Here is a 22,302-nt window from a genome sequence, read left to right on the forward strand (position 1 = left end):
TCCAGTGGTTAATGCAGCAAGGGGTCTCGGTCAAAGCAGTTTACGACGTGCTCTTGTTCAGGCAGTCTCCATGGTTGAAGCCGTACATCGAACTGAACACCAACCATCGCACTGATGCCACTTCGGAACTTGATCGCGATTTTTTCAAATTAATGAACAATGCGGTATTTGGGAAGACCATGGAGAATGTGCGAAATCGCGTTGATGTGAGGTTGGTGACGAAGAAAACACAGTGTCGTCGACTTGTTCCAAGCCCGCTGTTCAGGTCTCGAACAATTTACAACGAACAGATGTCTCTGATTCACATGAACCGGGGCAAGATGCTACTCAACAAGCCCATCTATGTGGGAGCTGCAGTTTTGGATCTGAGCAAGTTGTGCATGTTCGAGACATATTACGGCATACTACGTGCACACTACAACCACAATATCTCGCTCCTCTACACAGACACAGACAGCTTGGTGTACCATGTTCGCACGGCCGATGCGTATGGTGATATAGCCAAAGTTCCAGCTCTTGTCAAGCTCTTCGACACATCGGGCTATCCCCAGCTAAACCGGTATGGAATTCTGCCCCGGAACAAAAAAATACCTGGCAAACTCAAGGACGAGAAAGACGGGGATGTGATTGTGGAGTTTGCTGGACTTCGTGCCAAAGCCTATGCGATCCGGGCTGAGGGTTCTGTAACAAAAAAAGCAAAGGGTGTAAGTAGGCAAGTGGTTCGGGAGCACCTCACGTTTGAGGATTACCTCGAGTGCCTCAGAACAAAATCGCCCATTCTACAAAAAGAGCATCGTATCCAAAGCGTCGATCATGTGCTTACAACTAATATTGTCAGGAAAGTTGCTCTGGATGCACACGACGACAAGAGGTGTATTCTTGAATGTGGGGTCCATACACTTCCGTGGGGCCACTATCGCCTCCAAACTAGTAAGGCCTGCCCAGAGTGCAACAAAAAGTAATAGGCAATGCGAAAAAAAAAAAACAATTTTAATTTACTTCCACTTCCTCGATTACATGCATGCATGGCACAGCAAAATTAAACTTCTGGAAACTGCTAATTGCAATTTGTACTTATATATATAAAATTCCACATTTCTTATTGTGTGCTATTTTTTTTATTTATTTAAAACTGTTCAGTCACTCTTTCATTCTTGACGTCATACACAAATGTTTTCTCTGCAATAAGAATGACACTGCACAGAGTATCTGCAGGCAAGGCATCGTGGAACTCGCATACAATCTTGATGTTGGTACGATCGTTGACCACAACCTTCTTTCTCTTAGATGTGTTGATGACGGTCATGGGTCTCCGCGCTTTGAATTCGCTGGGCGTGTAGTACATGTCCACGCTTCCCTCGGTCACGCGTTTGTAAGCCGAGAACGCTTCGTAAAGTTTGAGGTAATCGTTTTTTGTCATGTCGAGGTTGTAATTCTCGCGCGGGAACACTTCGTTGCGTCCATTCTTGAGATAAATGTTCTTGATCTTGCAGTCGTCGAACTTGCTGGAATCTTTTTCCTGATTCTTGTCCCTCCCGGTCTGAAAGAGCACTACGACGAAATCTGGCATGTCGAACTGTATGTTGTTGAACTGCGTCGTCACGTCGAATTCCATGTGACTTCCCGACGCCATCTTCTGCACGCACTGGTAACCGTGAAAGTGAATCGGCACCTGCGGACTTTTCAAGATCTCCGCTTTGTACTTGAGGGCGTAATTCGTTTCGTATTCCACCACCGGCATTCTCAATTCCATGCTCCGGATGACGCATTTCGCTGCTTGGGGTAAAGTGTTGGCTATCGGCGTGGTGCCGTCCGGACCCAAAGTAACGTTTCGCATCAGTGCGTCGTTGTCGTTGGCCGCTCTTCGAAACGTGATCCTCAGTCCTCCCTTCCACATGATCTCCTTGTAGTCCGAGAAGAAACCAGGCAGCAGACGCATGGGAAAAAGCACCGTGTGACTTCTCGTCGATATTTTGGTTCCGGCTTCGAATCCCCCGGCCTGGTAGTACGCGGCGTCCGTTTTGGATAATTTCAACGTTCCCACTGCCGTCCACGTGATGCCTGGATAATCTATTCTGTCGATGACGGTGTTGTGTTTCCTCACCTCCACCTGCGAGAACAGGTGAGGCACGAAGTTGTCCACGAGTATCAAGTTTGCTGCTGCGGGAAACGCGTCTCCGCTTTCCTTCTTCACCACGTCGAATTGAAGGTAGAGGTCCGCTCTGTGAGGATGAATGAACCCGTCGCCTACGTCCACGTCGTATTCGATCTCCCTGTTCGCTTCGTTCAGATTGGCGAACGTGCGACGGTTGGGAGGGAAAGATTGCAATTCGTAACTTTCGATTTGCTCCATTTTACATGTATGGTTATTTATTATATGTTGATCTCCACGATGGCCGTCGTAGTGGCACCTGCGAAATCCACCACGTCTCCTTTCTCGTTCGTCACCACCAACTCTATGTCGTCTATGCGGTTGCGACATACTGGAAAATAGATCGGCGAAGAGGGCGTGTAGATGATCGGTTCCATGAACTCGGAACTTGGTTTGAAAGTGGCTATGATTCCCGTCTGCTTGTGACTTCCTAACAATCCGTCCGAAGATTTCGTGATCATGCCTTCCGCCACGTTGCAGTGTACGTTCAGAGTCTCTATGGCCAAGAATTTAGGAATGTTGGTTGCCACGTGCTTGATACCAGCTTCGAGTTTGGTGTCGTTCTCGAAACCTAAAAGTTCTCCCATGGTGCCCAGGTCCACGGTCTCCGTCGCGGATAGGATTTCCACTCTGTGCGTGACCGAATTTTGAGAAAGGTATGTGCCTTTGGGTAATTGAGCTTGCAAAGTGGAAAGATTGTATTGTCCTGGCGTGACGACGATGTGTTCGCTTCCGACGCTAATTTTGTTGTTGTGCTGCGTAACATTAGGTATGAGGTACATGCTGTAGAATGCACGCAGAGCCACGGATTTAGGATAGACGATGTCGTCGTGCAGCGTGAGTTTCAAGATTGAAGATTCGCTCGTGAGATGGAACACACCCATCCTAGTGATGCTGTTTGAGGTTCCACAATGCTTTCTGGAAATCCTCGATCGTAGGGTTATTTATTTTAGAGAGAAACGCGAGCACGGAGAGGCAGAGATGACCGCAGTTCACGTCTCCGAAATTTTGAATGCGTTCGTCGTTGTAGTATATAGAGGTTTTGTTCGTTTTCAGATAATGAATTAAATTTGTAGGTGGAACACCTCCGAAAGAATCGAAAACGAATGCTTTATCATCATTTTTGTGGTAACATATCCAATGCGTGCCTGGATTTTCTTGACCGTCCAAGTTGACTACTCCGCATTCTTTTCTTTTCACGCTTGAAGGTAACGAGTCGGACATGAAAACTCCTCTGAAGTGTTTGATTTGTAACGGTCCGATCAGAGATTCAATATCTCGGTTGGTGAGTGCCGTTGTTTCTTTTTTTAAACTTTCTCATCACGCCCTTGCCTCCTTTTTTCTCCATGGCCAGGTTGTGACGTTTCTGTTCTTCCAATTCCGCTTTGTTCTTCTTCGAGTCGATGACGGTTTTCGCGATGGCGGCACTTCCGCCAGCCAAACTTCCAACGGCCCCCAATGCTGCCAGGATGGCCGGGATGCTGAATATGAAACCTCCGACCTTTTGCTGTTTCCGCGAACGCTGCAAGCGTCTCAATTGAGGTGTGCTGAGAAGTAATTTCATTCCGTGTCCTTTCGACAAGCAAGAACGTTTCTTCTCGCGTTGTTTCTTGGTGAGTAACCCATCGAGGGCACCTAGATTTTTCAGATTGGAGTATGGTATCTGGTACACGACACCCTTGGGCTTCATGTTGATGCTCTATGTGTTATTTTCGCGGTATGTTATTTATATATATATTCTGATATTTTTTCTTGTGTAGTTTTTTACGGTATGTTATTTATATATAAATATTCTGAGATTTTTTTTTCACGGCCCCGCAGTCGCTACACAAATTCTATTACGTGCTTCGTTTTCTTGCCAAGAAGTTCCTTTGTCCCCTTGTACACGATTCGAGTTTTGTTCTCGATTAAAATAGATAGCTTCTCGTCCGATAACATGTTAGCGTATCGATCTGGTAAAAATAGACTGTATTGCGCGTTGAGCAACAGGCGTACCTTGGGACCATACTGGGTAGAAACGATTGAACCGGAAGTTATCGTGTAAGGTTTGTCGACTTCCAATTCCCGAATTTTTACATACTCGACTGACAAATTTAGCATTTGTTTTAATGCTTGGAGGTCATTCATTTTTTCAGTTGTCATATCGAAGAAGAGAAATTTTCAGTGTGTGTGTTAGAGAAATTTAATTTTTTTTTCACGATGTGTGTTATTTATATATACCGAAGATTATTTTTTTTCACGATGTGTGTTATTTATATATATTTTTTTTCACGATTTGTATCGAAGATTTTTTTAACAGAGGAAGAAAGTTCGTGCTTCAGAGAACGCGATGATTTGCGTGATGATTTCTTCAGTTTCCTGTTTGGACTTACGCCAATCATCAGTATATCGTCTTCTTCCCTGCCTCGCCTCGTGCAGTTCGTCCAACCTCTCGTTCAATTTCTCCCCCGCGGCCGACAGAAGAGTGTCGAGATCACCGCACCTCATTCCACTGATCTCCCGAAGACGGTCCTTGAGAACTATTTCGCATCCCATGTGAAATGCCGGCGTCGTTTTAGCTATGATCACAAGTTTATTAACATCTCCGTTAACTATCTTTTTGAATATTTTAGATAGTAGTTCGTGCGGCAAATCAGTTATGCAAGCCATGTTTATTTTTTACTGTATGTTATTTATATACCCCACCCCAATTTTTGTTTTGTGTTCATGGCGATGGTGGTACCCAGTGCGGCGACCCGTTCACCCAGCGATGCGTCTCTGCTCACGAACCTTTCGAAAGCTGCGTGCTCTAACTTTCTGTCTGCTTCGTGACGTGCGTCCAGATCCGTCTGCGTGGTGTTGTAGGCGATGTCGTGATCTTTGCATGCCGCGTCCAACGGATTCACACCCTTGTCTCCTCTCTCCAATCTTTTCTCGAGTTTGGTACCCGGTCCGCAGTACTGGTAGCCAGGTAGATGCATCTCAAAAGGTAACTTGTTGATGATGTCGTTCACGAGTCCCTTTCCTTCGGCCACGTTCCAAAATTTCGGAGGCAGCGTGTTGATGATTTTGATCAGGTAACCTATGCCCTTGTCGTCGTTCACGATGAAGTTGGAAAGTTTCGTGCTGATCATGTCCACGATGCCAACCTTCTCGTTGTAGAAATTACGGTTGCCTGCATTCTCTTCGCCGGCTATCACCAACAATCGGTCCACGAGTTTCCTAACGTCGTCCACCCAAACGAATTCTTTGGGTAATGTGTTGTAGCGTTTGACGCCGCTGCCTGTTTTGACCTGGTTCCAAATCGGTTTGATGAGATTCCTGTACTTCTCGCCGCTGCTCGATTTCACCCTATTCTGCGAGGCGTCGTTGTTCTGGTACAAGGCATCCGTCATGATCAGAATTTCCTTGTAACTCTGGTAATCTTCGTCGGTGTAATCTTTCGGCTGCTTTTTGGCAACGAGTTCCCACAGTCCCACCGTACCCGGATACCTGTTCCAACTATCCTTGTCGCCTAAATTGACTTTAATGTCGTTGCCTTCGAAGGTCACCTTCGATTTCCCAATCTTCCACACCACACCACCACCTTCGTTGGTTTCCATGCTAGGATACAATCCGAACACTTCATCCTTGTCGAATTTCCCCGTACTCAGGTAGTCTCGTGCCAAAGGTCCCAACTCGATTTTATCCGAAGACGTGCTGCCTATGGCTCGACGTCGTGCCGGTGCATCCTTCAGTTCGAACGGCATCGAAGGAATGCTCGAAATGGGTGTGGGTACGGCGTAACTTTTAGCTGCGAGCGGTACGAGTTCGTTGATCAAATTTTTATTTTGTTCCGTGACACTTTTAATTTCTTTACCTAGACTGCTGATGGCATCGATCACGGGTTGATCCTGACGTTTCTTCTCTTCGTAGAATCCGCGATTCTCGGATTTCCAACCTTTGAAGCGTTTCGCGAGGTAATCGCGAAGCTTGAGATCTTCGTCTTCGATTTTTCGTTTCGTCATGACGTTATTTATACACGTCGTTTCTCACAACGTTGCAACGTTTAGAAAGTCGTTGATTTTGTTTCTGTATTTTCCGTCGTTGGGTTTCCTCGTCATGTCGATCGTCGCGAATCCGAAATCGTCACCGTTCCAGCAAGTAGAGCAGCAGCGTTCCGAAAATTGATTGTAGTTCATGTCTCCGCCTACGTAGTCATCGTACGCATGCTTGAGGTTGGTGTGATCTTGACGAAACAAACATATGAAATTAGCGTTGTCGCGTACTAACTGTTTTGGAATTTTGGAAAACGTTTGAGCTAGGTAGAAGCAATCCATTCCTTTGTGACGACCTTGCGTGAAAAAATTGCGAATTTCATTTTGATTTTCCAGGATGGCGTCGTCGAACACAACGACTGAATTTTCACGACAATCGTCGAGTGGTTTTATTTCCGAGGCGAACGTTGCAATGTCCAGACCATCGTACAGTTTCATCAGTTGCTGGTATTTGGATTGCTCCAAACTTTTCGAGAACACGTACAGGTGCCTGTTCTTCCAATCTAACCAATTCGGTGCGAGGAGAAAATTGTCCACGAGCAGTGTCGTTTTCCCACACCCCGAAGGACCTACGATCAGACAGCGGATGCTGTCGGGAAGCAACTCACCGTTCTTTTTTTTCTCGTTTGACTTTCCGGATCCGGTAGACGCTTCACCACGTTCCACGTACTCACAAGATCACTTCGTTCGCGTCGATCCAACTCTTTTCCGGAAGTCCCAGCCATTTGACAAACAGTTTGTCACCTTTCCTACGCAATACTTTCTCGATGAGGTACGTGTCGGGGTGTTTCGTTTTAGAGAGTTCCTCTTCGTAAAATCTTCCTTTCAAAATCTCGCCGCTAATATCTTTTATTATATACGTGTGTCGGTTTCCGGGTAAAACTCGAACCACCGTAAAAAGTTCCGTGCTCCAATTTTTTGTGAATCCCTTCTCGAAGGTGCGTTTGAATTTGCTGATCCTCACCCGGTCTCCAATTTTGTATTTAGTTTTTTTTTGTCGTGGGTGTGTACTTTGGACAGTAAACTGTAGAAATTAAACGCTGCTCGTCGGACTTGGTAACGTCGGCTGGCTTCATGCCTATCGTTCTGTGTACCGTATCATTATAGGTGTCAACGAGTTCCGGCAGGATGTCGACCCATTTGTAATTTCCCCGAAGCGTGAATCGTTTCCACATGTGTGTTTTCAAGGTTCGATTGAATCTTTCCACGATGCTGGCTTTGATGTGACTGAAGGTCGAATAATGTCGAATGCCATGTTTTTGAATAAACTTTTGGAATACGGCGTTGTAAAATTCTTTACCGTTGTCCGTTTGCAGAAACCGTGGTTGTCTGCCGCCGCTTTCGCGAAAAATTAATTTGAATGCTTCCGTGACGCATGTTCCCGTTTTCGCCTTCAAAGGTAGAGCCCATGCGAATTTCGAAAATGTGTCTATGACGGTGAGGAGGTACTTGTTGCCCTTGTTCAATTTATGTACGTTTTTCAAATTGCCGCTACTCATCTCCACGAGGTCGCTTTGCCAGAGGTCGTCGATGCCCTTGGTTACCACAGCCAAACGTTCGTAGTTACGGCGTGCAGGTTTATGCAATTCTTCGACGATGGCTTGCCTAGACATTTTTTTAGAGATTACGTTTCAAGAGAAGCACAAGCGTGATGGGATTCAAAGAGGGTGGCACTTCGCTCGTGTTTTGAATGATCAGCTTATCGCCGGCACTCACGTCGAAAACGGTAAGATCTTCGTCTTCGTGTATTTCATATATGTTGCGCGTTTCGTTCCAACGTGCCAGAGGAATGTTTCCTGCTTTCTGGACACCACGATTCGATATCAAAGTCATGGTGGGAACGCTAGCTTTTCTACCGTGAGACCAGTACGAAAATTCGTTTATCTGAATCGTGCCATCGAGGAGAAACTTGTAGTACGGATGATAAGGATGCAACATGTACAGTTTGTTACCTTCGACGAACGTGGAGATTCTCTGTTGATTAGGTACGCTGTTGATTTCGATGGCTTGCAGAGAATGCAGTTTAGCGAATTTAGTGTCGACGCCGAGCAGATTACTGTGAACTTGTCCGAGTTTATTTTCGATGGGCAGCAAATGCTCGACTATGGTATCTGTTACGGCAGAAAACGACGGTTTGATTTTCACTTCCACGTTCAACTGCTTGTAGTTTTCGTTGAGTTCTTGCAACTTGGCACCGAAAGAGGCCAGCGTCGATTCCTGCGTGGATTCCAGCACTCCAACTTGATCTCTGATGTTGACGACAATGTTCTGAAGGTTCTCGACTTGATTCAATTTCGAGCTCTTCTCGGTAAGATCGTTCACGATGCTTCGCATCTCTGTAAACTGCGTGTGAAGGTCGGCTACGCTCTGCGAAGTGGGCAGCGTCGACACCAGCGAACTAATTTCGTCTCGAATCTGTTCCACGTTCGCCGTTTCCGTTTCTAGTCGTTTCAGCATTCGAGATATGTTTCTTTTCAAAGCGTGCAATTCTTTGGAGGTTGGGAGATTGGCCACCCTACTCTCGAGATCGCTCAATGAACTTTTGATGTCGCTCGAATCGGATAGTGCCGTCACCGCCGTTTTCAATTTTTCCAAATCTTCGCTCGAAGGCACGCTCGTCCGTAACGATTCCAAGTCACCCTGTATGTTGTCGAGTACGTGATGAAAATGAGCTAGATTCGTTTCGACGTTCAAATTTTCTAAATATTCGATCTTCTGCTGAACCGTGCTTAACGTGTCTTGAATGCTCGTCAACGCTCTTGCTTCAGCGTGAATATTTTTAATTTCATCGTTGATCAATTCCAAGGACGCCTGAAGCGTCGCGATGGTGGTTTGAATGTGTTCGAAATCTCGATACGCCTCCAATTGAATTTTTATGTTCGCGACGCTTTTACCGATGACCTGCAGTTCGTCCGACGATGGTAGGTTCGTCATTGTATCTTCCAAAGTCTGTAACTTGGATTTGATTTCTTCCAACGTGCTTGTGAATTCTTCTTGTAATTTGGAAACGACGACATGTAAGCGTTCTGCGTCTATATCGTTCACGACGGTTTGAAGTTCAGAGAAATTATTTTCTATTGCGGAAGTTCGTTCTTCGATTTCGAGTTTCAGTTTTTCCAAATCTTCATTTTTCGATTGAAATTGCTGTAATTTGGCCAAATCATTTTGAAGCGAATCCACGCTCAACTGTATATTTTGAACGCTGTCGTAAGAAGGTACGTCGACATATTTTTTTATGAGCGTTTTCAGTTCGGAATCGATTTTCAGAATGGGGTCGAGACATTGCGTTTGGAGCGTAGCGATTTCCGACTCTAAACTTTTGTTTAAGGTCTCCTGCAAAGCAATCAAATCGGTCCTCAACTTTTTAACTCGAATGTCCAACATGAGAATCTCTTCTGCGTGGTCTACACGCTTGGTGTTGCCGAAAATGTCGTTAGGCATTTTTGGTTAACGGTTATTTATAATAGGATAAACGATTCGTAATTCTACAAATAGAGGAATGAGTTTGTCGTAATCTCCGAGAAGTTCCATGTAAAGATAATCTCCTGCAGAAACATCGTACGTAATGTTAGAAAGCATCTTGTCGTGCTTGATTCGAAAAATATTCTTGCCGGTAGAAATTTTGATTTCGCCTGCGTTTTCCGGATTCACGGTGATTTGAAGTTTCCCGTCGATCGGAATTTCGTAGAAATGTAAATTGTTATTAAAAACATAAAACATCTTGCCCACATCGTCATTCAGTTTCGTCCAAATGCTGTTGAGATGAACAATCAGTAAACCATTGAGTTTAGATAACACGGAAGGTAAGAGGTTATTGAAATTTGGCGGTGCAGTCTCCATGTTGATCTGTTTGCGGAAGCCAAAAAGATTCATTGTCCTTGTTAGTTATTTAAGAATACGGTCAAAGTTTTTTTTGTAATGATAGGCAAAGTTTTTTTTTTTGTTTGCTTGCGTCACAATATAGGTACGCGCGCGCGCGTGTGTGTGCGACACATTGTTCCCGAAAAAAAGTTTACAAAGATCACGATATATAAACATTTGGTCCCACAGTTGGAAAATTACGATAAGATGCATTCATCCTTCAAGGATGAGAGAGTGCATTCGTCACAATACACGCGCGCGCGTGTAAAAATTATACACCGTGAAAAGCTACGACGAGTTGGAAACACTGCTGGTAGGGTTAACATACACCATAAAAGGCTACGCCTCGCCCCGAGTTGGCAACACTGCTTGTGAGGTTAACATACACCGTGAAAAGCTTCAAAATATCATATAGTGGAATTTTTGTAGAGTGGGTAGGCAACACCGACGAGCCTCAAATAATAATTCAAGACTCGTCGGTGTTGCCAATTTCTATTTGTAGGTTAGCTTAGCCAGTGAAAGATCATATAGTGGAATTTTCTTCGGATGGGTTGGCAAAACCCAAGCCTCAAAAAAAACATCCAATAAAGTTGCCAAATATAAACAGAGGGCAATAGACCCCCCTCATAAAAAACTACAGTAAAAACCCACAGTGTAGCCAACACTAGGCCCCCCAACAGTATTGCCAGACATAAAAAATACATGGACCCCTCAGGCCCTTTGATGAAAATTTACAGTGAAAAAAAAAAACCAGTAGGTTAACAACACTGTCAAAAAATCTACGGTAGTGTTGCCAGATGTAAACAGGGGGCAATAGACCCCCCTCAAAAAAGCTACAGTAAAAACCCACAGTGTTGCCAACACTAGGCCCCCAACAGTATTGCCAAACATAAAAAATACATGGGCCTCTCAGGTCCTTTGATAAAAATTTACAGTAAAAAACCCAGTAGGTTTAACAACACTGTCAAAAAATCTACGGTAGTGTTGCCAGATGTAAACAGAGAGCAATAGACCCCCCTCATAAAAGGCTACAGTGGGCCCACAGTGTTGCCAACTCTACCCCTCAAAATATACATCATAAAAGGCTACGACGAGCCCCACATGATGATTCGAGCCCCAAATGATTATTTAGAACCGGGCCACCTGTACTACTCATAACTGTCCTGGTTCCAGCACCTACTGCAAAACTTGGAAAAATCATTGTAGCTCAAGTCCCCACCTACATATTCATCATGTATGTGTTTGAGGTTGGTATGATCTTGATGAAACACACATATAAAATTGCTGTTGTCTCGGATCAGCTGCTTGGGTATTTTTGAAAAAGTCTGTGCCACGTAGAAGCAATCAATGTTTTTGTGTCGGCCCTGTGTAAAGAAATTTCTAACCTTGTTTTGATTATCCAGTATAATGTCATCAAACACAACAACAGAATTATCGAAACATTCATGGAGTGGCTTAACATCTGGTTCAAAAGTGGCAATATCCAATCCATCATATAGCTTCATCAGCTGCTGATATTTTAATTGTTCCAAGCTCTTAGAGAAAACATACAAGTGCCTGTTTTTCCAATCTAACCAGTTGGGTGCCAATAAAAAATTATCAATCATTAGTGTAGTTTTACCACAAGCCGATGGCCCAACAATAAGACATCTAATATTTTCAGGCAGCAACTTGCCATTTCTCTTAATCTGCTGTTCAGGTTCTGGCAGCCTTTTTATAACATCCCAGGTGCTCATATTATCACTTTGTCTGCATCGATCCAGCTGTGTTCTGGAAGTCCTAGCCATTTGACAAATAACTTGTTGCCTTTTCTGCGGATGATTTTTTCTATGAGATATGTGTCAGGCTGTTTAGTTTTGCTGAGTTCTTCTTCATAGAATCTGCCTTTGAGAATTTCTCCTCGGTGATCTTTTATTATATATGTGTTAAGTGTCCCAGGTTTAACTTGAACCACTGTAAATAATTCAGTGCTCCAGTTTCTTGTAAAGCATCTTTTGAATAAGTGCTTATATTTGCTGATTCTTACTTGATCACCCACCTTGTATTTGGCCTTTCTTGTTGTTGGCTGGTATCTAGGATAATAAACAGTCCTGATCAATTTTTGCTCATCAGATGAAGTTACTTCAGAGGGTTTCATGTTGATTGTGGAATGGACCGAGTTGTTATATATATGTAGAAGTTCTGGAAGAATATTAAGCCATTTATAATTACCTTGAAGTGTAAATTGTTTATACATAAGATTTTTTAGAGTTTTGTTAAATCTCTCTACAATTGAGGCTTTGAGATCACTGTAACTCGAATAATGTTTTATTGACTGGCTTTTAATAAATTGTTGGAACACAGAATTATAAAATTCTTTGCCATTATCTGTTTGCAAATAGCGCGGTGATCTTCCACTCTGATTGATGATTGTCCTGATGGCTTCTGTAACACATTTTCCAGTCTTGGATTTGAGTGGCACAGCCCAGGCAAATTTTGAAAATGTGTCTATTACAGTAAATAGATACTTGTAGCCCTTGTTGATTTTGTCTAAGTTTTTCAGCTGTCCACTTGCCATCTCAATCAAGTCGCTCTGCCATAAATCATCTATGCCTTTTGTGACTACTGGCAGTCTCTTATAATTAGGTCTGGCTTGTCTGTGTAATTCATCAACAATAATTTGTCTAGACATAATATGAAAACAAGAATATTGCAACTATAGGGTGTTCAGCAGCTGATACTACAGGATTTTCTAAATATAATTTGTCCCCTATTTGTATTTTAAATTCCAGAGAGCCATCATCTTCAGCATAGGCTGTTTCTAATGTATTGGGATATGTAAAATCCTCTAACTCTACACTGGTGATTTTTGGTTTGTTGTCAGCATTTGTTATTGATAAGGTAGGGTAGTGGTGTGCCTGTGGTTGAAGCCAATATTTGATCTTGATTGGTCTCAGTGTGCCCCCAACAAAAAACTGGTAATAAAATTGTACAGGGGACAGCATATATATTTTGCCACCTGGTGTAAATGGTGAATCATATTCTTTGTTGGGGATGCTGTACAATTCAAGAATTACTGTATGTTTAGGATTCTCGATTATGCCAGTTATTTCTTTTTCTGCTGTAAGCAATCTACTTGTTACAGATTCAAGGTGCTCATTGATGGTCCTAACAACATCATCATGGCCTGGCTTGATTTTTATGTCCACAACAAGTTTCTTGTATTGTTGCACAATCTCTTGAAGCTGGGTGGCGAAAACAGACAGAGCATTTGCTTGATTGGATTCCATGGTCCCTAGCTGTTGCTTGATATTAGCTACAATTTGTTGCAAATTTTCAATAACTGCCAATTTTGAATTTTGAGCAGTAAGATCATGGACCTGTCTTCTGATATCCTCAAACAGGGCATGCAGTTCATTAATATGTTGATTGGTTGGTAGAGTGGCCACTGTCTGAGTGAGTTGTTTGATCTCTGTCTGGATATTCTTGATATCTTCTGATTTCAATATGCGATTCACTGCTCTCTTAATATTTTTAAGTTCCTGTGATGTAGGCAGATTTGACACAGTATTTTGCAAAGATTCAAGTGCCAATTTCACATTGTTTAATTCAGAAGCATCAGCCACATTTTGCATAGCATTTTGGAGCAGGGCTATATCTGCCTGAGTGGGTGTTGATTGTTGTAAAATTTCAAGCTTTGTTTGGATATCATCAATCAAGTGATGAAAATGAGATAGCTCAGATTCAGTGTTGAGGTTTTCAAGCTTTGTGATCTGTTCCTGGACACTGACAAGTGTGTCTACAATACCGGGCAGGTGAGATTCTTGTACATTTGTCAAATCACTTTGCACTGCTGCTATTGTACCCTCAAGATGGGTTATGGTACTTTGAATTTTTCCAAAATCTTCATATGTTTCAAGTTGCAGCTTGATGTTTGCAACACTCCGAGTTATTGCACTCAAAGCATCAGAAGATGGCAAGTTGTTCATAAAATTTTCAAGTGTCTCAATTTTTTCTTTAACCTCGGCTATGGCATTGTTCAGAGGGTCCAGATTAGGTATTTGGAGTGATTGAATCTGTTCTTTTAGAGTGGAAATCACTAGATCAAAATCTTCTTGTGATTTTATGCTTTTGACAATTGTTTGGAGCTGTGCCTGGACATTATTTATCTGCTCTTCCAATTGCTGTTTCAATTGCTCAGAGTTGGTGGCCTGGGTCTTAAATTTGGCTTGAAGAGCTGCTACAGCTTCTTCTAAACTTTGAAAATTATCCAATGTTGCCAGATCAGTATATTTCTGAAGCAATAATTTGAGTTCAGAATCAATTTTAAGAAGAGGGTCCATGCATTGTGATTGTAAATTTGTAATTTCTAGTTGAAGACTGGCATTGAGTGTGGTTTGTAAAGCTTGTAAATCACTTCTTAATTTCTTGACTCTGACATCAAGCATCAGAATCTCATTACTGTGATCTTCATGTCTTGTATGGCCAAATATATCATTAGGCATTTTTGTTTTAGTGGTTATTTATTATTGAATATCTGATTCTTAATTCTATAAAAAAAGGTATAAGCTTGTCATATGATCCCGGGACCTCAATATATAAGCAGTCACCAGCAGAAACACTATAAACAGTGCCAGAAATCATGTTTGAGTGCTTAATTTAATAAATATTTCTCCCTACCGAAATCTTGACATTACCCTCAGGGGTTGTAATAAATTGCAATTGACCACCTACAGGTAATTGGTAATGATTTAAATTATTGTTAAATATGTACAATGTTTTACCCGTTTCATCATCAACATCTGTAAGTATGCTGTTCAGATGAATAATTAACAAAGCACTCAGTTTAGATATTATATCAGAAGAGGGTTGTGGTGTTGGCAGCTCCATAATAGCCTGTTTTTTGAACCCAAATAAGTTCATAGGCATGTTTATTTATTTCAAATCATGCTCTGTAATTGGGCATTGATTGCCACTTTTCAAATCACAATGCCCCCATGGTAGAGTATGTATGCCACATGATAAAATACATCTCTTATCATCATGTGGGTCCAGAGCCACTTTTCTTACAATATTGCTAGTCAATAAGTGATCCATACTCTGAATTCTATTTTCTGATGTTCTGATTGTGCTACATGATTTGAGACAATTTTTGTAATCCTCAAATTCAAGCTCGTTGTCCACAGTTACTCTGCCAATGCCCTTGGCCTTTTTGGCAACAACACCACTACATGTTTCAAAACTGTACATCTTGGCCCTTAACCCAGCAAATGCCACAATAACATCACCAAGTGTCTCATCTTTTAACTTGCTAGGCACCTTTTTGTTGTGGGGTTGAATCCTTGTATGTTCAGTGGTATCAAAATATTCAAACAATTCAGGCTGTAACATATCTTTATAAACATCTTCTGTTTGAATATCAAGAACAAAACTATCTGTGTCCATGTACATCAATTTTACACGATCCTTATAAAAAGGTTTCAACACATCATAATACAATTTTAACATGTGTAATTTGGCCAATTCCAATATCACAGCCCCTACATAAATAGGCTTATCAAACTTGGTCTTTGTTTTTTTCATGTTGAAAAGTGCCATATTTTCATCATAAATTCTTCTGTAATTGAAGTTGGGCTTTGCAATCAATTTTTTGCTCCGGCTGGGGTCAGTAATTATTTTAACATCAATATGTTTTCTGACATTTTCAATTGTTTTGCCATACACTGAATTGACCATCAATTTAAACAAGGTCTTATCAAATTGGCTCATTGCAGATGTTCGAAGCTCTGTGTTTGTATCAATATATGGCTTCAACCATCTTGAGTGCCTGAACCTCAAAACTTTTCCAACTTTGGTCACTTGAACACCATGATGCATCAGGAACTGGAGGTTTTTGTAATATATGACATAATCCTGTTTCGGCTCTAGAGTCATCATCAATTTCTTGTGTTTAGAGCCAGGTGAGCACTCAACCTCGGGAATTGGGGGCAGATCAGAAAAGTTATTGTGTAAATTATCTGGAATTGTCAGATCAACCTCTAAGAACAGGCCATAGTGACTGTCATCAAAGTCCTGAAGATCTTCAATATTGAAATCTTCAACCCACTCAAGCCCTGCATATGGCAGTTTTTTCATCATGGCATAACCATAGAGGCTGTTTGCATCTACATACAGTATATAATTTGATGGCAATTCTGGATCATAATCAGAAATATATTTGTTATTTGCTCTGGCATATCTCTGAGAACATTGCACCATGCCTCCTCTTATACATTGCTCCATAAACAAGTACATATCTTGATCTTGGATCAGATCCAATTGCATTTTAGTGTTTAAAAACATTGCAGACCATGCTAGGCCCGGAGCACTGTAAAAATACATTGGATCCAGCTTATAATTTTGCATGGAAGATTTTCTGAATGCCTGCAGTATATCAGCTAAGAGGGTCACATCAAGTTTTAAATAAGCCTTGTGATAATCACCAAATGTCTGGCATTTTAAATTGTTCCACATCAATTGGGCATGGTGATAATCTTCATCAGTGATTCCAGATCCTTTGATTTTGCTGTAAAACTCTTGTTGTGGTGGCAGAGAACACTCATCAAATTTAGAAAAATCTGTAACATAATCATATGGATATACACCCTTTCGCCTAATTAATTTCAGCTCCTGATTTGGAAACAAAGCACATGTAATTTTGAATTGATCATCAGATAATTGAGTGGCCAGTGTAGCCAGGCTAGCCGATAAAATTCTGTATGAATCAAGAAATCTTAAGTGAATAGGAACACCATTAACTTTAATTATTTTTCTAATGGCAATATATTTCTCATCATTTTCAGCTAAAATATTTAAATTCTGCTTGTCAAACCCCTCGTACCTGATCAGATGATGAAAATCATAATTGGATGCTCCATGGCAAAATATGGGGACAAATTTTGGTCTCTGGATCTTAATATTACAGCTATTACACAGGGCCATTAAGAATTTACCATCTGTATGAGAATGGTGATGAACCTTGATATTTGCATCTGAAAATTCAGAATTACTTACTGGGCATTTTTCTGCATTGTTGAAATCTTCAATCTGATCCTCTGTTAAAGGCAACATAGGTTTTGATTTTAATAAGATATTAGATGCTATGTTATGGCACTCATTTTCTATTCTATGTGCAAATTCTTTGATGGCATCTGCTCCCATGTATAAATATTCTTACTAACAACACCATCCTGTACAACCACATAATAAAAGCTGGAAGGTTCATGTAATTGATATGATGTAATTGAAGATTCCTCAGGGTCTGGGCTGCAGAATGCAAGGGGTTTGAGGTTTGATTCAAAATCACAGACTATGTATGCTGGGTGTTCCAACAAGGCCTCAAACTTTTTGAATTTTGCATTTTCACTTGGCATTGTCATCACCATATGTACAGGTTTATGGTTCCCACAGTATTTCAGATGCTCAAGTAATGCATTTTCTTCCCGAACCCCTTTCACCATTTTTCTACCATCAAATACAATTAAACATCTTCTGCACAACTTGAATATTGTATTGGATTTGTCTAGTTGTGTTCTGACTAAAACTTCAAGATTATGTATCAGAGTGTAATGATATGTGCCATCTCCTTCAATTAAGAGCAGATCAATCGGAATAGCAGATTCATCATCAAGTGTACTGATTCTGAGAGGATCTATCAAGCAATTGTCACGGCCAGTAGAACAAGTAAATACATTAATAGATAATTGTTTGCCATTGATGTGCCTGGCCTTTTTTTTCAAATTTATCAATATTCTGAACAAGCATTGGATATTCTAAACCCTCCATTGCCTCATCGAAATTGTGTTCATGCTGTTTATAATAACTTATTCTCTCAGGATGATTTAAAACTGGAAACAAAGCAGCTAAAATACACCACAAAAAGGATTTCTGGTCGGTATTTTTTATATTAACCACGGCTTGTTTGTTTTTGATATTGGCAGGTAATGGCACATAAGTGGAACCTTGTAATGGGTTGAATTCAGAAATATTAACATATAACTTGTGTGAAGATCCGCATAGGCTCCATCCAGACTCTTTTGCTGCAAATTCAGAGTGTTTAATATTCAATTGATCTATCAAACTGCTTATTATTTTGTCTGAATTTGCATTTGAATATACCGGTACAGTTTCTGTTATGTGGGGCTGTGTAAATTTTGTGCCATTTGGCTTCTTATATTGTGTAAACAATTTGAGAGACAGCTTATAAGAGCCATTTTGTGCATTTAGAATTGCCTGCACATCTGGATTTATACTGTTCAAAAAATTCTTAATGTCACATCTTGGCTCTGATACAAACCGGTGATCCCTTAATTGGCCGTTAAAACTGCTATGGATGGGTTCATAGCGTGGCTGCTTTGCCGGTCCAGCATTAACAGGTGTTTCATGCTTTCTTTTCAGACCAGATGTAGATGGTTGTGGGGGCAATGTTGATGACTGTACAGAACAAGAACCCACATGTCTATTGAAATATGCCTTGCTAAATATTTTATTGCATTTAGGACATATTTTAGTGGGAGTTCTGAATTTGCCTGGGTTACAATTCTTCTGGTGTCTGGCCCAATTGGGGCTGGATATATTCTTATTACACTGATTGCAATATTTTTGATTTGGCATTTTTGTTGTTGGTTTATTATATAAGATTTCCTGGGGTTCAATTCAAAATTTTGTACTTAATATATATATATATTTTGTTCAGCTGTGTGCTTTGTTTATTTCTTGTGTATATTTAATATGTTAATATTATTAATTTTTATTCTCAGTTTATTATATAAATTATTTTGGGTTTTAAATCAAAACTCTATGCTTATTATGACAGGTTGTAAAGCTAATAGCCTACAAGTGGAAAAAGAGAATAAATATTGATCTACACTGACCTTCCGCAAATGCCTGCACAGACATGCATGTCCTAGAATGGCAATGACCTAGCGCTGAGTGTTATGTATTTATTTTTGTATACCAGGCTGGGACAGATATAAGCCTGACTCTAAATATCAGTGGATTACAACAAACAAGCTGGATGCAACAAATATCAGATTTTTTATACAAAATATAAGCCCTTTTTGTTCAATATACCAGAAATATATTTAATATGAATTATATATTAAACCAAACAGGCCTGTAAGTATGAGAAGCAGTGTAACAACACATCTGTTCTCCTCAGCCACTCTCACAATACTGGCTGATATGCAATGCAAAATCTCTTTATATACCCTAAGCCGGTCCGAGAAGAAAAAAAACGGGAAATTCCCGAGGGGTCATAATTTTTCACGGGAATTTCCCGAGGGATCATAATTTTTCACGGGAATTTCCCGAGAGTTTTTATTAAAATTATCTGTGAATTCCACGATACACTCCCTGATGACACTATATGTAGTGTTATTCTCATAGGTGAAAAATCATATGTTTATGATGTAAGAAATGAGAGAGTCACAGAGCAATTCTAGAAGAATTACATTGTTTTAGTACTAGATAAACAAGTTGAGCCTGGTGCCCAATTGAACTTAAACCGGAAGTAAATATGTATATGTATGTGTGTGTGTGTGTGTGTGTGTGTGTGTGTGTGTGCGTGGGTGTGGGTGGGTAGGTGTGGGTGTGGGTGTGGGTGGGGTGGGTGTGGTCAAGGTCAAGGTCATCTCAAGGTCAAGGTCAAGGTCAAAATAATCGACAAAATAATCGAAAAAATAATCGAAAAATAATCGAAAAAATGGTCAAGGTCAAGGTCAGTGTGTGTGTGTGTGTGTGTGTGTGTGTGTGTGTGTGTGTGTGTGGGTGGGTGGGTGGGTAGGTGTGGGTGTGGGTGTGGGTGGGTGGGTAGGTGTGGGTGTGTGTTAATACGTTTGGCCTAGTTTTAGGTGTGGGCAAAAAAAATATCAAGAGGGGCATATTTTTAACAAATTTATGGACAACAATCTCACAGAAGTGCCTTTTATAAGTGTAGGCAAATCAATCTGAGGGGGCTCATCATTTGTACACTAGGATTCAAAATTCTTAGAATTAAGAGCATATTACACTTGAAGAATTGGGGAATAAGGGCATCTTGGCATAATTTTAAGTGTGGGCAAATCGGGCTGTTTAATCAAATGAGCTCATCATTTGTACACTTGTAAGTGGTCCTGGTTGTACCACAAATCACACTACTTACATTAAAAACAGATTGAGATCTTCACAACGCAAAGTGATACTTCGCCTAACGGGTGCATTCAGAACAACCTCAACCCTGGCTCTTCTCATGATTGCGGGCCTACAGCCTATTGAAATCGTTATTAAAACTAGAGCATCAAAGTATTACTTTAGAAATGGACAAGAGGACGAAATCTATAAACTAATTGGAATACGCCCTGCCACGGTACCAGAAATTTACAACCACTTGTTTAGCGTCTGGCAACAGGAATGGACACAAGCTACGCAAGGAAGGAGACTTCACAGCTTCCTTCCAAACATAAAAGAACGACTTTCGATGGACCATTTCCATCCCACGAGAGGTCTCATACATTTCCTAACGGGACACGGTCCCTACGGTCAACACCTAAATAAGCACAACCTCAGACAGACTGATAAATGCCTGAAATGTAAAACCGAGACGGACACACCGGAACATAAAGCCTTCTTTTGCCACACATCAAACAAACAAATCGAAGATTTAAGACAAAAGCTACCAAACTTCAACACGTACCAGTTAATAAGAAATCCCGAGCACTTTACGTCACTAAACGATTTAACAAACCTGGTGTCGAAAGAGGAACATTCCCTCTTCAAATCCGGCATCACTCACCTCCCCATTCAACCCCTACCTCCGGAATGTAATATACCCCCCAGAAGATCACAAAGAATCCACCTTCGACAAACTTATTTACTTCCTACTATTTCTAACCTTTATCTTAATCTTCTTACCTTGTAGAATGATGTGAAACCAACTTTGTTCAGGAAAACCGAACAAATTTGGTTCTTCACACTGGGACATTCTTGCCAATGTCACAGTGAATTATTGTAATTAAAAAAATAATGGAAATCAAGGATGAATCAAAGAAAAGCGGGGGAATCCGTAAAAATTTCACGGAACTGACGCCCTGGGTTAATTTTCAGGTACCAGGGCATAAGCACATACCTCCGAAAGTAGCTTGACTACTTTTATCCGTATACATAAAAAATAATAATCGTTCTATGTAACCATATCTTGTATACTGTTTAGGAAATAAAATTCTTTGTTAAAATACTCGAAAAAAAATCTCATCTGGTGTCCACAGTCCCCCGTTCTTAACATCATTGAGCCTTTGTGGGGTATTTTGGAGGCCAAAGTGCGTAATCGGTTTCCACCTCCAATGACACTTTCGGAACTTGAGACTGTTTTGTGCGAGGAGTGGCTACGTATTCCAGTTCACACTGTACATGACCTTTATTTGTCTATCCCACGTAGGATACAAGCTGTCATTCAGGCAAGGGGGGGCCCAACCCCCTACTAATACAAGTTTTCTGCAATTGCATTGGTGTTCATATTATTTTGTCCATTACCTGTATATGCTGAAGGGAAACATATTTTTGCGATTCTTTTCCCACGCATTAATTCTTGTAATTTTCCTTTTAAATGTTATTGTTTCCCGCTAATCGTAATTTCCTAACTGTATGTGGCCTTGTTTTTTCATTACGTTATCCGTGACAATAATAAATGAATGAAGAAAATAATTGTACGCAAGGACAAACACAAGTAGCTATGCTCATGCATGGAATTCGTCTCAGAAGATTGTGACGCTCAGCTAATTCCTGTGTTACAACATAGTTAATTTTTAATTTTTAAAGAAAGAAGTGTTCTGTTCACGATTTTGAATCACGAATGTTGTGATCTTATGAGTGATTTTTTATGTCTTTACATGCGAAGCTTTCCAAACCTCCTTTAATTGTTGTTGGGAGGTCCACTTTTCCGCCGATCCCCGTGGCGGAGTGGTTACCATATTGCGCTACGACGTCAGGAGTCCCGGGTTCGAATCCCAGCCTGGGCATGAATATTTGTGAGTGTTCATTCATAAATTTAATCACATCATGACTCATCCCCATCTTCGCAAATTAGGCAAAAGTGACACAAGAAGCGAAGTAAAATGAAATCAATCAATCAAATCCACTTTCCTTTCGGGTCTCCCCGATGGCGCAGTGGTAGCGTCGTCGCCTTGTAATCAAGGGGTCCCGGGTTCGATTCCCGGTGGAGGCACATGGTGGCTCGGATCCCACTTTAAACTGTAGGTCCAGTCCCGATTAGCCTTACTG

At 41.1% G+C, this 22,302-nt stretch overlaps 1 protein-coding gene across 1 annotated transcript in view; it reads right to left on the reverse strand.

Annotated features, from left to right (window-relative positions):
* LOC145981202 (solute carrier family 23 member 1-like) overlaps nucleotides 1-22,302 on the reverse strand; it is a 72,324-nt gene that overhangs the window by 44,978 nt on the left and 5,044 nt on the right. The window lies entirely within an intron of this gene.

The sequence above is a fragment of the Lepisma saccharinum genome, chromosome 29 (genome assembly GCF_977018435.1).
Source record: "Lepisma saccharinum chromosome 29, izLepSacc3.1, whole genome shotgun sequence".
Lineage (NCBI taxonomy): Eukaryota > Metazoa > Arthropoda > Insecta > Zygentoma > Lepismatidae > Lepisma > Lepisma saccharinum.